This window comes from Vipera ursinii (assembly GCF_947247035.1).
Source record: "Vipera ursinii genome assembly, chromosome: 5".
NCBI lineage: Eukaryota > Metazoa > Chordata > Lepidosauria > Squamata > Viperidae > Vipera > Vipera ursinii.
This window is the reverse complement of record NC_139518.1, coordinates 790,607-804,611: the sequence shown is the minus strand read 5'-3', so window position 1 is coordinate 804,611 and position 14,005 is coordinate 790,607. Positions and strand designations below refer to the sequence as shown.

General features: G+C 50.5%; 1 long non-coding RNA gene across 1 annotated transcript in view; it reads left to right on the top strand.

Annotated features, from left to right (window-relative positions):
* Positions 1-14,005, top strand: part of LOC310641212 — a 300,726-nt gene that overhangs the window by 51,806 nt on the left and 234,915 nt on the right. The gene's annotated exons all lie outside the window — the stretch shown is intronic.

Here is a 14,005-nt window from a genome sequence, read left to right as displayed (position 1 = left end):
GAGGCGGAGGAGCGGCCGGGGCTCCGGCGCCGCCTCAGCAGCCCGACGGGGCGGCGGCTCTCGCGCACCGGCCGCCCAGCCTCCCGGGGCGGCGGCGCCTGGGCAAGGCGCGGGGCCCGGCGGCAGCAGCAGCAGCAGCAGCAGGAGGAGGAGGAGGCGGCGGCGACCCCCGCATCGCCAGGCCCGGCCAGCAGCAGCTCCGGAGGCGAAGCGGCGCCGCCCGTCCTCGCGCTGGTGGCGGCGGCGGCGGGGGAAGGCGGGCTCTGGCGCGCGACCGCCCCCCCGCCGCCGCCCCGGGAGATGCTGCGCTGAGGAAGGGAGGGCGGCGGCGGCGGCGGGGGCGGCGGAGGGGGGAGACAGCGGCGCCTCCGATCCCCCGGCAGCCCCCCCTCCAGCCCCCCCCCCGCCCCTTCTACGCAATCCTACGTGACCGCGGTGTGGAGGAGAGGCTCGGCCGGCGGAGGGGGCTTCTCTGCTCTCCAGCGCCCCCCCTCGCCTCCCCCCAGCCGGGCTCTGCTGACCCCCCCCCCGCGACCCTCCTGTAGCCTCCCCGCACCAAGACTCCCGCCCCCGCCCAGCCGGCAGGTCCAGCGGTTCCCCAACCGGGACCTCCTGCGCCCCCCGCCCGCCGGGACCCCCGGGCAGCCCGCCCCGGCCGAGGCGAGGGGAGCGAGCGGCCGCCGCGACCCTCGGCCGGACCGAGCGCCGGAGGGGTCCCCGTCCTGTGGCGCCGCAGCGGGGGAGGGGAAAGCGCCGGCTGCCCCCCGGCCCACGACGGGACCCCCGCCCGCTTCCCCGGGGCTGAGCTCAAGAGGCTGGGGGGGGGCAAGGGGCTTCGACCTCTCCTTTGCCCTCCCTGCGAGGTCTCCTCGAGGCCTCAGGATCGCGACCCGATGGGCCCTTTCGGCCAGACTGCCCCGGTGTCTGAGCCTCGGCTTCACCCGCTCTTTGAACTGTATTTACGCCGTGGATTTCAGTCAGGATTTCGGATTGACGGCTGACTGCTCCGCGGAGCGTTGCTTCCCGCTTCCCCCGAGACACTGTCTCTCCCCCCCCCCCGTCCCACTCCCGGTCCGCTCGAGACCCCTCCCAATTCTTTGATTTTACTACTCTGGGGAACAAAATGGCATTTATTGACGGAGAGTCCTCACCACCACAACTGAGAGCCAAATTTCCACCGCTAAACAAGGCAGTTGCTAAAGTGAATTTTCCCCCCGTTTTTACGACCTGCCTTGCCACCGTTGTTCCGCTAACGGTTGATAGAGTGACTAAACTAGATGACCAGCGAAATGCTGTGGACGTCGTATACTTAGACTTCAGTAAGGCATTTGACAAGGTAGACCACAACCTACTCCTTGGTAAGCTAGGAAAAGATGGAATAGACAACATCACCGCCAGATGGATCTGTACCTGGCTGGCAAACCGTACTCAGCGAGTAGTCCTCAAGGGCACCACGTCCACATGGAGGGAAGTGAGCAGTGGGGCACCACAAGGCTCCGTCTTAGGCCCAGTAAACACTTCAACATCTTCATCCATGACTTAGAGGAGGGAATAGAAGGAGAACTCATCAAATTTGCAGATGACACCAAACTGGCAGGAGTAGCCAACACCCCAGAAGACAAACTCAGGATCCAAAAAGATCTCGACCAACTTCAACAACGGGCCCTATCCAACAAAATGAATTTCAAAGTGGAGAAAAGCAAAGTTTAACACCTAGGCAGGAAAAATTCACAGGTACAAGTATAGATTAGGCGAGACCTGGTTTAAAACAGCGACTGTAAGAGGGACCTGGGAGTCCTAGTGGACGATCACTTGATTATGAGCCAGCTGTGTGCCGCAGCAGCCAAAAAGAGCAAACACAATCCTGGGTTGTATAAAGAGAGGCATAGAATCAAGATCACGAGAAGTACTATTACCACTTTATAAAACCCCAGTGAGGCCACACCTGGAATACTGCAGCCCATTTTGGTCACCCTATCACAAAAAAGATGTTGAGAGTTTGGAAGAAACTCAGAGAAGAGCAACTAAGATGATCCAAGGCCTGGAGACTAAAACATACGAAGAACGGCTGCAGGATTTGGGTTTGGCTAGTCTAAAGAAAAGAAGGAATAGGGGAGACATGATAGCAGCGTTCCAGTATTTGAGGGGCTGCCACAAGGCAGAGGGGGGTCACGTTATTCACCAAAGCACCAGAGGGAAGGATAAGAAACAATGATTGGGAACTGATCAAAGAGAGAAACAACCTGGAATTAAGGAAAATTGTCCTCACAATGAGGACAATTAACCAGTGGAACCACTTGCCTCCAGAAATTGTGGGTGCTCCATCACTGGAGGTTTTTAACAAGATACTAGACAGTCACCTGTCTGAAATGGTAAAGGGTCTCCTGCTTAAGCCGGGGGTTGGACTAGATGACCGCCAAGGTCCCTTCCAGCTCTATTCCATTTCGCTCCGCTCCACTCCGCTCCACTCCACTCCACTCCACTCCGTTCCATTCCATTCCATTCCATTCCATTCCATTCTATTCTATTCAATATTGTTAAGTTCGCAACACGGTTGTAAAGCGAATGTGGCTTCCCCATGGACTTTGCATGTCAGAAGGTCACAAAAGGAGATCAGACACACACCCCAAGGGCCACAGTGACTGTCATAATTATGAACCTGTTGCCAACCGCCTCAATTTTGCAAGTCTTAGTTTATTCTAAGCCTCAGCTTTCCTGAATTTTCTCCTTCCAGATTTGAGCTATTTGCTGGTATTAATCTATTTAGTTGTGTGTCCCTCTTTTGATTATTCTTATACCTATCCCTTTTTTTCTTTCATTAAATACATTTATATATATTTTTGAATGTTGATCACGTGACCAGGGGAATGCTGCAACGGTAGTAGGGGTGAAAAGTCTTTTTTTTGTTGTTGTTCCGTTGTGACTTTGAACGGTCACTAAATGTGACCGTTGTAAGTTGAGGACAACCTGTAATTGCTAAAATGTATAAATTTTCATTGAACTTTGAAGCAGAGGAAAAACAGCTTAAAGCAGGGGTCCCTCAATCTTGGCAACTTTTAAGACTTGTGGACTTCAAAGCTGGCTGAGGAATTCTGGGATTTGAAGTCCACAAGTCAAGGTTGAGGACCGCTGCCTTAAAGGATGCGTGATAAATTGGGCTAAGAATTTTGGTTATAATATACAGATGGATCAATGGGAAAATATGTGGTTGAAAGCATTGAAATTTACATTATGTTATGGCCTTGAAGAGAATGTTTATAAAAAGAAATGTATCATCGGTATAGGATGCCAGAGAAATTATCTAGAGCGTATAATAAAGTCATTTTAAATGTATGTTGAAAAAGTGAACAACATGGAAGGACGCTTTAGCCCACTTGGTGATCATGCAAAAAATGTTTTTAAAAATCGGATTCATACATATCATTTGACGCAGAGGATTTAAAAAATTAATATTCAATTGAAGCCAGAACGTGTCCTTTTAGGACTAATGAATAAACAGGAAAAAATGCCAACATTATTTCAGTATATGGTTATTGCTGTGAGATAATTTTAAGGATAGAGATGTAGATGAATGTTTTGTGAAAAGGACAGATCTTGCCGAGATGGGTACATTAATTTCTGGGATCAAAGAAAAAACACTTATTTGCATCTATTGGTTAAAAACCTCTTGTGGGTGTTTTGCATAAAAATGGGGAAAAAAATGAACGTGTTTTATGGCTTTGATGATTAGAATTAGCATAGATTATAAAAAGTTTTATAACTTTAGAGAGAGGTTAAAATATGCAGTACTTATGGCCGTGAAAAACATCAGAAGTCATTTCTTTACATATTTTTTTTTCTTTCTTTTCTATTTTTCTCCATCTTTTTTTCTTTTCCTGGACTTTTCGCTTTATCTTTAATTTCTTACTCCCCCCCCCCACCCGCTTCCTTACTTTCTGTTAGTTTGTGCTGGAGTTTAAATTCTTTCCCAACGTTTCCATCAAAATTGTATTTAAAAACTAAAGCAAGTGGATGAATATGTGTATCCCGGTAAAATGTTTACAGGCAGTCCTGGACTGCCCAAAATTTATGTTGCTAAGTGAGAATAAGTGAGCTCTGGCCCATTTTATGGCCTTTCATGCCACAGCTGCTAAGCGAATCTCTGCAGTTGTTAAATTAGTAACACGGTTCTTAAGCGAACCTGGCTTCCCCTCCCATTGGGTTTGCTTGTCAGAAGGTCGCAAAGGGGGATCACGTGACCCTGGGACGCTGCAACCGTCATAAGTACGAGTCAGCGGCGGATGGAAACACATCAAGGAGAGAAGCAACCTGGAACTAAGGAGAAACTTCCTGACAGTGAGGACAATTCACCAGTGGAACAACCTGCCTCCAGAAGCTGTGAATGCTCCAACACTGGAAGTTTATAAGAGGAGACTGGACAGCCATTTGCCTGAAACGGTATAGGGTTTCCTGCCTGAGTGGAGAGTTGGACTAGACGACCTCCAAGGTCCCTCCCAACTCTGTTATTCTGTTAAATACCCTCTTTTGTTGGCATCAGCTTTAAGACTCCAGGGTTGCCCTGTCACTGCAGAGGGCACGAGTCACACTTGGACTCCTGCCTTCCTGTCCTAAAACAGCACCTCTTGCACCAGAGACCCTCCAGCAGGAGCCCTGAGTAATGGCTCTGTTGCTGCAATCAAGTCTGCCTCCAAAGGTCTGACCTGGTGCAACTGAGCAGGAGTGAAAAGGCGGATTCCCCGCTGCTCTGCAGGACCCCTCCCCTCCCTGGCCTCTCATCCACCCGCCCCCTCCCTCCCCCGCCCTCTCTCAGCTGCTGGAAAAGCCCTGCGGAGGGGGAACACCGTCCCCCCCAGCCACACTCCAGCAGCAGACCTGCTTAGACCTGCCATCTGCAGCACCAGCTCTGCTTGTTAAGCAAAAGCACGGAGGATGCTTTAGGCTTTATTAATATTTCATCTCTCCCAGGCAGCCTCCTCGAGTGGAGCGCATAATTAAAATTCATCTGGAAGGAGAGAAGAGAGAGAAGGAGGAGGAGGCCTCTGGAATGGGGTAGTTTAATGAAGAGAAGGACGAGGGGTGACATGATAGCAGTCTTCCAGTATCTCAGGGGCTGCCCCAAAGAAGAAGGGGGGTGTCAAGCTATTCTCCAAAGCACCAGAAGGCAGGACAAGAAGCAAGGGATGGAGACTAATCAAGGAGAGAAGCAACCTGGAACTAAGGAGGAATTTCCTGACAGTGAGAACAATTAACCAGTGGAACTCCTTGCCTCCAGAAGTGGTGAACACTCCACACTGGAGGTTTTTAAGAGACTGGACAACCACTGGTCTGAAATGGTCCAGGGTCTCCTGCTTGAGCAGGGGGTTGGACTAGAAGACCTCTAAGGGCCCTTCCAGGCCTGGGATTCTTGGGTAGAAGCCCGCTCACTCACATCTGTCTTATCCATAGGTGAGAAAGCCTTTCCTCAACCTTTTCATCCATCCTTTTTTTGAGAAAGAGGGATTGAAGGCCCAGGGCTGGTCCTTGTGGAAGCCATTTGAAAACACTTTTGCAATTTTGGTGAGAACGCTTAGCGGGTGTCCCCCTCCACTTAACTGTCAGGCTATCTGACCCCTCGTTAATTAAGCATGCTCAATAGATTGTCACGGGTGCTTCTTCGTCAAAGGCTTGGCTGGAACCATTTCCTACAACCTTTCAAGGAAGTTAACCTATCAAATATTTGATAAAACTATTCCGGTAAGACTTGTGCTTGAGAAGAAAGCGCTACCGGGTCTCAAAACAGCCTGTAATTTTTTTTTAAATTTGTGGCTTGGTTCGAAGCTGTGAAGGTTGCCAGGTTTACAATGAAAACTTGAGCAACAAGAATGATTAGGCTAAAAGATATGAAGAACGGGTGCAGAAATTGGGTATGTGTAGTTTAATGAAAAGAAAGACTAGGGGGGAGATGATAGCAGTCTTTCAATATTTGAGGGGCTGCCCCAAAGAAGAGGGAGCCAAGCTATTCTCCAAAGCGCCTGAAGGCAGGATCAGAAACAACGGATGGAAACTGATCAAGGAGAGAAGCAACCTGGAATTAAGGAGAAACCTCCTGACAGTGAGGACAATCAACCAGTGGAACAGCTTGCCACCCGAAATCGTGGGCGCTCCATCACTGGAGATTTGGTCTAGAAGGGCAGGAATCTTCCATGATAAATGGAGAAGGAGCAGAAAAACTCCTCTTCTGGAACAGCCTCCCCACCAAAAGTCTGGGGCTGCAACTGGGGTTTGCACAATCCATGCGGCAACCTACAGAGGTTGGCAGCTGCAGAGAGAGAGGGGGAGAGAGAGAGAAGGGAAAGAAAAAGAGAGAGAGGAGAGAGAAAGTGAGAAGAGAGTGAAAGAGAAATGGAAGAGAAAGGGGGGGAGAGAGGAGAGAGAGAGAAGAGAGAGAAAAGAGAAGAAAGAAAGAGAAGAGAGAAAAGAGAGAGAGAAAAGAGAGAGAGACATAGAGGAGAGAGAAGAGAGAGAAGAGAGAGAGGGAGAGAGAGGGGGGAGGGAGGAACGGACAGGGCCCCAGAGCCCGCGATAGGATTCCCCCCTCCTCCCTGCCTCAGGAAGCCTGGGCTCTGCCCCACATCAGCCCTGCAGGGCTGGAGAGCAGCTTCCCTCTCAGAAGGAGGCCCAAAGGCTGGCAGTGCCAGCTTCTCCCTCCTCTGAGCAGAGCAAAAGGCCGTTTTTTTCCTGCGGTGCCAACTCAGGCTCTGCCATCTGAGGTGCAAGGCTGCCCCCCTGTGGCCCATTGGAGCCACTGCCGCTCCAGCAGGCAGACTTCCGGAAAGGGATCCGGGATGTTGGTGCGCCAGCCCCACACGGGACTTTCTCTCTGCCCCTCCACCTGGGGACAGGCGTGGAGACCCCGACAGACCCCTTTTCCTTTCCTTCCCCCTTTTCCCGCCTTCCTAAATGACAGGAAAGATTCGTGGGACAGGTAAACAAATGGAATGGAATGGCAACCTGGGGGAAAAAGAGAAGTGTTTGCTATATGATCTCCTTATTTTTCACATAAACGGTATCTCCATTCATCATTCCGCTCGCCGGAAGTCTCCTTCTGTCACCCACGTAATCCTCAACTTAACAACCATTCATTTAGCGGCAGTTCAAAATTAAAACGTCACTGAAAAAATCCCTTATGGCCCCTTTTCACATTTACAACTCTTGCAGCACCCCTACGATCGAAATTCGGACCTTTAGCCACTGGCTCATAGTTACGACGGTTTCTGCATCCCGGGGGGTCACGTGATCCCCTTTTACGACCTCCTGACAAGCAAAGCTAATGGGGAAGCCAGATTCACTTAACAACTTAATTTAACCGCTGCAGTGATTCACTTAACAAGTGGGGCAAGAAATGTCGCAAAATGGGGCAAAACTCACTTAACGACTGTCTCCCTTAGCCAGGAAAGGGTGGGGTGGGTGGGGTCAAAGAGAGGAGATTAAGCTAGACCACCAACAGCCCCATTCGGAGCTGATGGATGAACCCAAGGAAACGTCCCTCGGTCCAGCCAGGGCTAAGAAAGGACTTGGGTTTGGCCAGTCTAAAGAAAAGAAGAAATGGGGGAGACATGATAGCAGTGTTCCAGTATCTGAGGGGCTGCCCCAAGGAAGAGGGAGTCAAGCTATTCTCCAAAGCACCAGAGGGGAAGGACGAGAAACAACGGTTGGAAACTAATCAAGGAGAGAAGCAACCTGGAATTAAAGAGAAACTTCCTGACAGTGAGGACAATCAACCAGTGGAACAGGTCGCCACCAGAAATCATGGGTGCTCCGTCAATGGAGGTTTTCAAGAAGAGACTTGCTCCAGAATAGTGTAGGGTTTCCTGCCTGAGCAGGGGGTTGGACTAGAAGACCTCCAAGGTCCCTTCCAGCTCTATTCTATTCTAAAGGAGGCTGAGTTTCTGTGAAATAGGAAACCAGAACATAAAAACCCTGGATGGAACGGGGCAGATCGCCCCAGCCAACTCGCCAGAGCCAGCTCGCTATGGGGCAATTCAACCATTCAATTTAATTATTTAATTTTTTTTAAAAAAATGTAGTTTTATTCCCCAAGCTTATTTTAATATAATTTCTGAACGTTTCATTACCAAACTAAGTGACACAGAATAATCAGGTTTTAATTGTCCTATCCCCCTTAGCTCAACTGTGTCTTGCGTGCCTGTAGGTGTAGTGTGGAGCTATAGTTGAATTCCTAGCATCTGATTGGTTTGCTTGTTGATTGGCACTTCTAATGGCCCACTTTCTTACATGGTAATAATAATAATAATAAAGTTGGAAGGGAGGTCATCTAGTCCAAACCCCGGCTCAGGCAGGAAACCCTATACCATTTCGGACAAATGGCTGAATGTTGATATGCTGGATCTAAATCGAGATGCTTGATTTGCTCCTTTGGTGGAATATCGGGTCTCAATAAGTTTGAGACTTATTATTCCTAATGAAAAAATTGTTTTAATTTTTGTCATTCAGGTTTCATTCTGTACCTCCTTCAGCATCCTTCCTTTAATGCAGGGCTCTTCAAAGATGGCCCTTTTATGACTTGTGGACTTCAACTCCCAGCATTCCTCAGCCAGGCTACCTGAGGAATGCTGGGAGTTGAAGTCCACAAGTCATAAAAGGGCCAGGTTTGAAGACCCCAGCTTGTGGACTTCAACTCCCAGAATTCCTCAGCCAGCGTGAGGGAACTATATGACCCTTTTATGACTTGTGGACTTCAACTCCCAGAATTCTTGAGCCAGGCATGCTAGCTGAGGAATTCTGGGAGTTGAAGTCCACAAGTCATAAAAGGGCCACGTTTGAAGGCCCCTGCTTTCATGATTCCATTCCACTATTTCTTCGATATTAATGCAACTCTTGTCCCAAAGATAATTGTCCATGGCAAGTTGTCCCGTGGTAAATTGACAGCAGGAAGTCGGCTATGACGAGTTGTTGTAGACCCCAGCAAACCCCCCCCCCCAGGAGCCTACAACAGCAGGCAACCACCTATGCTGGGTTTACATGGGATCTAATAGGGATGGTGAGGAAGTACCGTTTCTCGTAAGATTAAGTAGTTTCTTTATAGGTGGCCTCGATTTACAATTCATTTAACAACCGCTCAAAATTCAGACGCTTCATAACTGACTCGCATTTTATGACGGTTGCAGTGTCCCACGGATACGTGATCTCCTTTGGTGACCTTCTGACTGTTGTGATTCAGGGTCAGCCGGTGGGTTCGGCAGTTGGGTCGGACGACTCAGAGGAGGAGGAGGAGGGGGGTGTTGGAGAGGTTGCTGAGGGGGTTGAAGATCTTGCTGATGAGAGCCCTCAGCCAGGCCCCTCCCACTTGGTCACCACGGAGACCCAGCTGTGTGAGCCTGTTGAGCCTGTGAGCTGGCCCTGTTCAAGGACACCCGACGCAGGAGGCAGTCAATTAGGAGTAAACAGAGGAAGGCAATGGGGCTCCTCGGAAGGAGGCAGAGAGAAGCCACGCCCTGAACTTTATATAAGGGGAATGTGTGGGGAGGGCTGGTTTGCTGAAGGCAACCGCTTGGATAGTTCGTGTTTCTTAAAGCTCCTGTTTCTTGGTTTGTCTTGTTCCGTTTGTTTTTGTGGTAATAAATTTGGCAGGCATAATTCCAGCCTCTTGCCTTCTTGAAAAAGGGGTTGTCCCTGCCTTTTCTGCAGGGCCGGTAGCAGGCTGGTACAGAACACTGACAAAGTCAATGGGGGAAGCCAGATTCACTTAATGATGGTTTTATTAACTTATCAACTATGTAAAAACTGTGGCAAAGAAAGGTCATAAAATGGGGCAAAGCTCACTTAACGACTCCCTCGCTTAGTGACGGCAATTTTGGGCTCAGTCGTGGTTGTAAGTTGAGAACCGCCTGTGTTCTGGTGTGGCTACAGACGGACTCTTGCCAGACTAAAGCAATTATCTGCATTGCTAGACATCCTCTGCGAACGGCTGGGGAGGGTCCCTCCTTGCTCTCTTCCTGCCCACCAGGCAGTCCCAGCTCTGCCAGCTCTCTTTCCTCTAGGAAGGAGACCCTCCCTCCAACCTGGCACTCTGGACTCCACCACAGAGGACCAGCCCAGGGCCCACCAAATTAAGAGGTGGAAACCAGCCTGGAGAAGGACGCTCCGTGGCCTCTCTTGGGTTCTTGCAAGGGACGCTTCCCTCCAAGTAGGGGTATTCTGCACGTGAGAACAGGTCTGTTTGCGTGGTCTGTCCTCATAAAGTATGCAGAAAATGATCCGTCTGTGGAGATTCTCCATCATCCAGGTCATGGTTGTCCCAAAGGAGGTTTTTCAAAAAGCAACTGGACTTTCTTGAAGAACGGCTGCAGGATTTGGCAATGGCCACTCTAGAGAAAAGAAAGACTAGGGGGGACAGGATAGCAGTCTTCCAACATCTCAGGGGCTGCCCCAAATAAGAGGCAGTCAAGCTATTCTCCAAAGCGCCCGAAGGCAGGACAAGAAGCGACGGATGGAAACTAACCAAGGAGAGAAGCAGCCTGGAACTAAGGAGGAACTTCCTGACAGTGAGAACAATTAACCAGTGGAACTCCTCGCCTCCAAAAATTGTGGGCGCTCCATCACTGGAGAGTTTTAAGAAGGGACTGGACAGTCACTTGTCTGAGATGGCATAGGTTCTCCTGCTTGAGCAGGGGGCTGGACTAGAAGACCTCCAAGGTCCCTTCCAGCTCTGTTCTATTCTATTCTATTTTGTCTGTACTTTTCACTTCTCATCCAGGAAGCTTCTTCGGTTCTGCCTGGATGGGTGCAGGATGGAAGGATTTATATTCCCTTCAGTCCTCTGGTCGTTAGCACTCCTTCTGAGAGTCCTGGGGGGCCACTTGGGGGTTCCCCTGTACCCTCAGGATCACCTGGATAGTCTCCCAGGAAAAACAAAAAAAAGGCCAGTTGCCTTTTGAAAAAGCACCTTTGGGGCCATCAGTCCTGCTTTGGCACCATCGTGTCTCGGCCCTGCAGAGAAGACCCTCCCTCTTTTGTAATGCAACCCTCGATCTGGCTCAAATGGACCCCTCCTCGCCCCTGTTCTCAGGACCCCCAAGCCAGAGGGGGAAAAGCAGACATTTCACCTGTCTGCTGTCATCAGACCTCTAGGGGGCGCCAAAGCCACGTGCTGCTGCTGCTGCTTCTTACATCCAGAGAGGGACTGGAACAGAGGCTGAGCATGGCTGAAAAGTCAGTCAGTCAATCAATCAATCAATCAATCAATCAATCAATCAGTCAGTCAAAATAGAGCTGGAAGGAGCCTTGGAGGTCTAGTCCAACCCCCCTACTCAAGCAGGAGACCCTAGACCAGGGGCCTTCAAACGTGGCCCTTTTATGACTTGTGGACTTCAACTCCCAGAATATATACCTCCCCCCTTCTGTCTGTCTGTCTGTCTGTCTATCTATCTATCTATCTACATCCAATTTTGGTCACCATATCACAAAAAAGACGTTGAGACTATGAGAAAAGTTCAGAGAAGAGCAACTAAGATGATCCAAGGCCTGGAGCCTAAAACATACGAAGAATGGCTGCAGGACTTGGGTCTGGCTAGTCTAAAGAAAAAAAAGAAATAGGGGAGACATGATAGCAGTTATTCCAATATTTGGGGGGCTGCCCCAAAGAAGAGGAGGGGTTCAATTTATTCTCCAAAGCACCAGAGGGTGGGACGAGAAACGATGGTTGGAAACTGACCAAGGAGAGAAGCAACCTGGAATTAAGGAGAAACTTCCTGACAGTGAGGACAATCAACCAGTGGAACAGTTTTCCACCAGAAATTGTGGACACTCCATCACTGGAGGCTTTTAGGAAGAGGCTAGACAATCACCTGTCTGAAGTGGTACAGGGTCTCCTGCTTGAGCAGGGGGTTGGACTAGATGACCTCCAAGGTCCCTTCCAGCTCTATTCTGGCTGATCGAACTATCTATCTATCTATCTCTCTATCTCTCTATCTATCTATCTATCTATCTATCTATCCATCCATCCATCCATCCATCCATCCATCCATCCATCCCTCTCTCTGTCTCCTGGTTTGCTCGGGCCCTCTGCCTGACAAAGAGCCAGAGTCCAACTCAGGGCCAGGACCTCTGAAGCGCTTGTGCCGGGAGTTGTTCAGTATTGCTTTTTATTTTATTAACAGCCTGTAATTGGATTTGTCTTTGTCTGGGTCTCCTTCTGGAGAGGAGTTTCCCGGACTCTTAGCATCCCTTTCAGCATCTGGAGCATCAAAGAGATTAATAAAGCTATTGCCTGAATGGCTGTCTGTTTGCGTGAGTGTGTGTGTGTGTTATCCGAGGCGCTGTCAAGCCAGCATCCTTTAAAGAAGACAAACGGCACTTCACTCCAACAGAGACACAGCGCATGATGTGGGGGGGGCACATGGGGGGGCTGCATACCCCCTCCCCATCTGCTGCCAGTCCTGCCACCTCCCGGGCTGGGCTGGCATCACGTCTGCTTGGCTGGCTGCAGACGCCTCTGGGGGTGGAGGGGGAGACCTCTGGGGCAGACATGATCTAAGTGGCACCAGCTCCATGCAGAGTCGGTGGCGAGACTGGTGGGTGGGGGCTGCCTGCAGGGAGATGCACCCCCCCTTTTCAACACCCCCCCTCCACTGCCCCTTTTGTGCCCGAGTGGGCTGTGGCTGCAGCTGCTCTGCTTAACGATTCGGAAGAGCAGCCAAGCCAGGACGGAGAGCCAGCATCACGAGGCTGAGCTGAACACACAATTTTAATCAGGCTTTTTATCTTGGCTTATCAGCTTCGGGGGGGGCTGAGGAGGTGGGGGGCTCTTCTCTCCCCCAGGGCCCAGACGTCCACGCCGTGGAAAGCCAAAAGCCTGGGCTGCCTAGGAATCAGATCTGCAGTGAGAAAAAGGGCCTGCAGGTGAGGCACTACAAGTCCCAGCATCCCTAGCCACCCATCAGCAACTGCTAGAAAGAGACTTCCTGGCTTCTGCGCCAGGTGATGCAGCTCCTGGGGACTCCTGTCCACCACGTTGGCGTATCTTTCCTGTGTCCTCCTGCCCGTCAGGCAACTCTAAACGACAGCGCCCGGCCTCTGATTCAGGGGGTACGTTCACAAAGCACCCCCAAATCTAGCCAAGATAGAACAGCCAAATGGAAACAGGGCAGCTGGGACTTTAAAGCAGTACATGCCAAGCGCAGGAAAATCAGGAAGTCGGGGCAGTTTAAAATGGATATAAAGTTTATTGCAAACTCACGCCCTCTGCAAGAATCCGAACTGCAGACAGTCAGAGCAAATTGGAGGCAGAGTGGAGTCCAGGGCAGGGGTAGGCGACCTTGGCTGTTTTATGACTCGTGGACTTCAACTCCCAGAATTCCTGAGCCAGCATGGGGGAAACTTTGGCCCCTTCATGACTCGTGGACTTCAACTCCCAGAATTCCTGAGCCAGCATGGGGGAACTACGGCCCCTTCATGACTCGTGGACTTCAACTCCCAGAATTCCTGAGCCAGCATGGGGAAAACATTCGCTGGCTCAGCCTGGCTCAGCTTGGAAACCTCTCCCTTTTCCCTCAGTGTGGCTGGCTCAGGAATTCTGGGAGTTGAAGTCCACGAGTCATAAAGTGGCCTAGTCCTAGTCCAGGGGTAGGCAACCTTGGCTCTTTCATGACTGGTGGACTTCAACTCCCAGAATTCCTGAGCCAGCATGGGGGAACTATGGCCCCTTCATGGCTTGCGGACTTCAACTCCCAGAATTCCTGAGCCAGCATGACTGAGCTTGGGAACCTCTCCCTTTCCCCTCAGAGTGGCTGGCTCAGGAATTCTGGGAGTTGAAGTCCACCAGTCATGAAAGAGCCAAGGAGGCCCACTCCTGGCCGATAGACTATCCCTTGTTTCAGGAAAACTCTTCCCTGTCAATCAAAGGTGTTCTGCATCAAGGAAATAGTGGGTGGAGGGCTGCGAAGTGGGTGGAGGGAAATAGTACTGGTGGAGGGGCGGCTGCCAGTCGCCACCAGCAGAAAAGGGA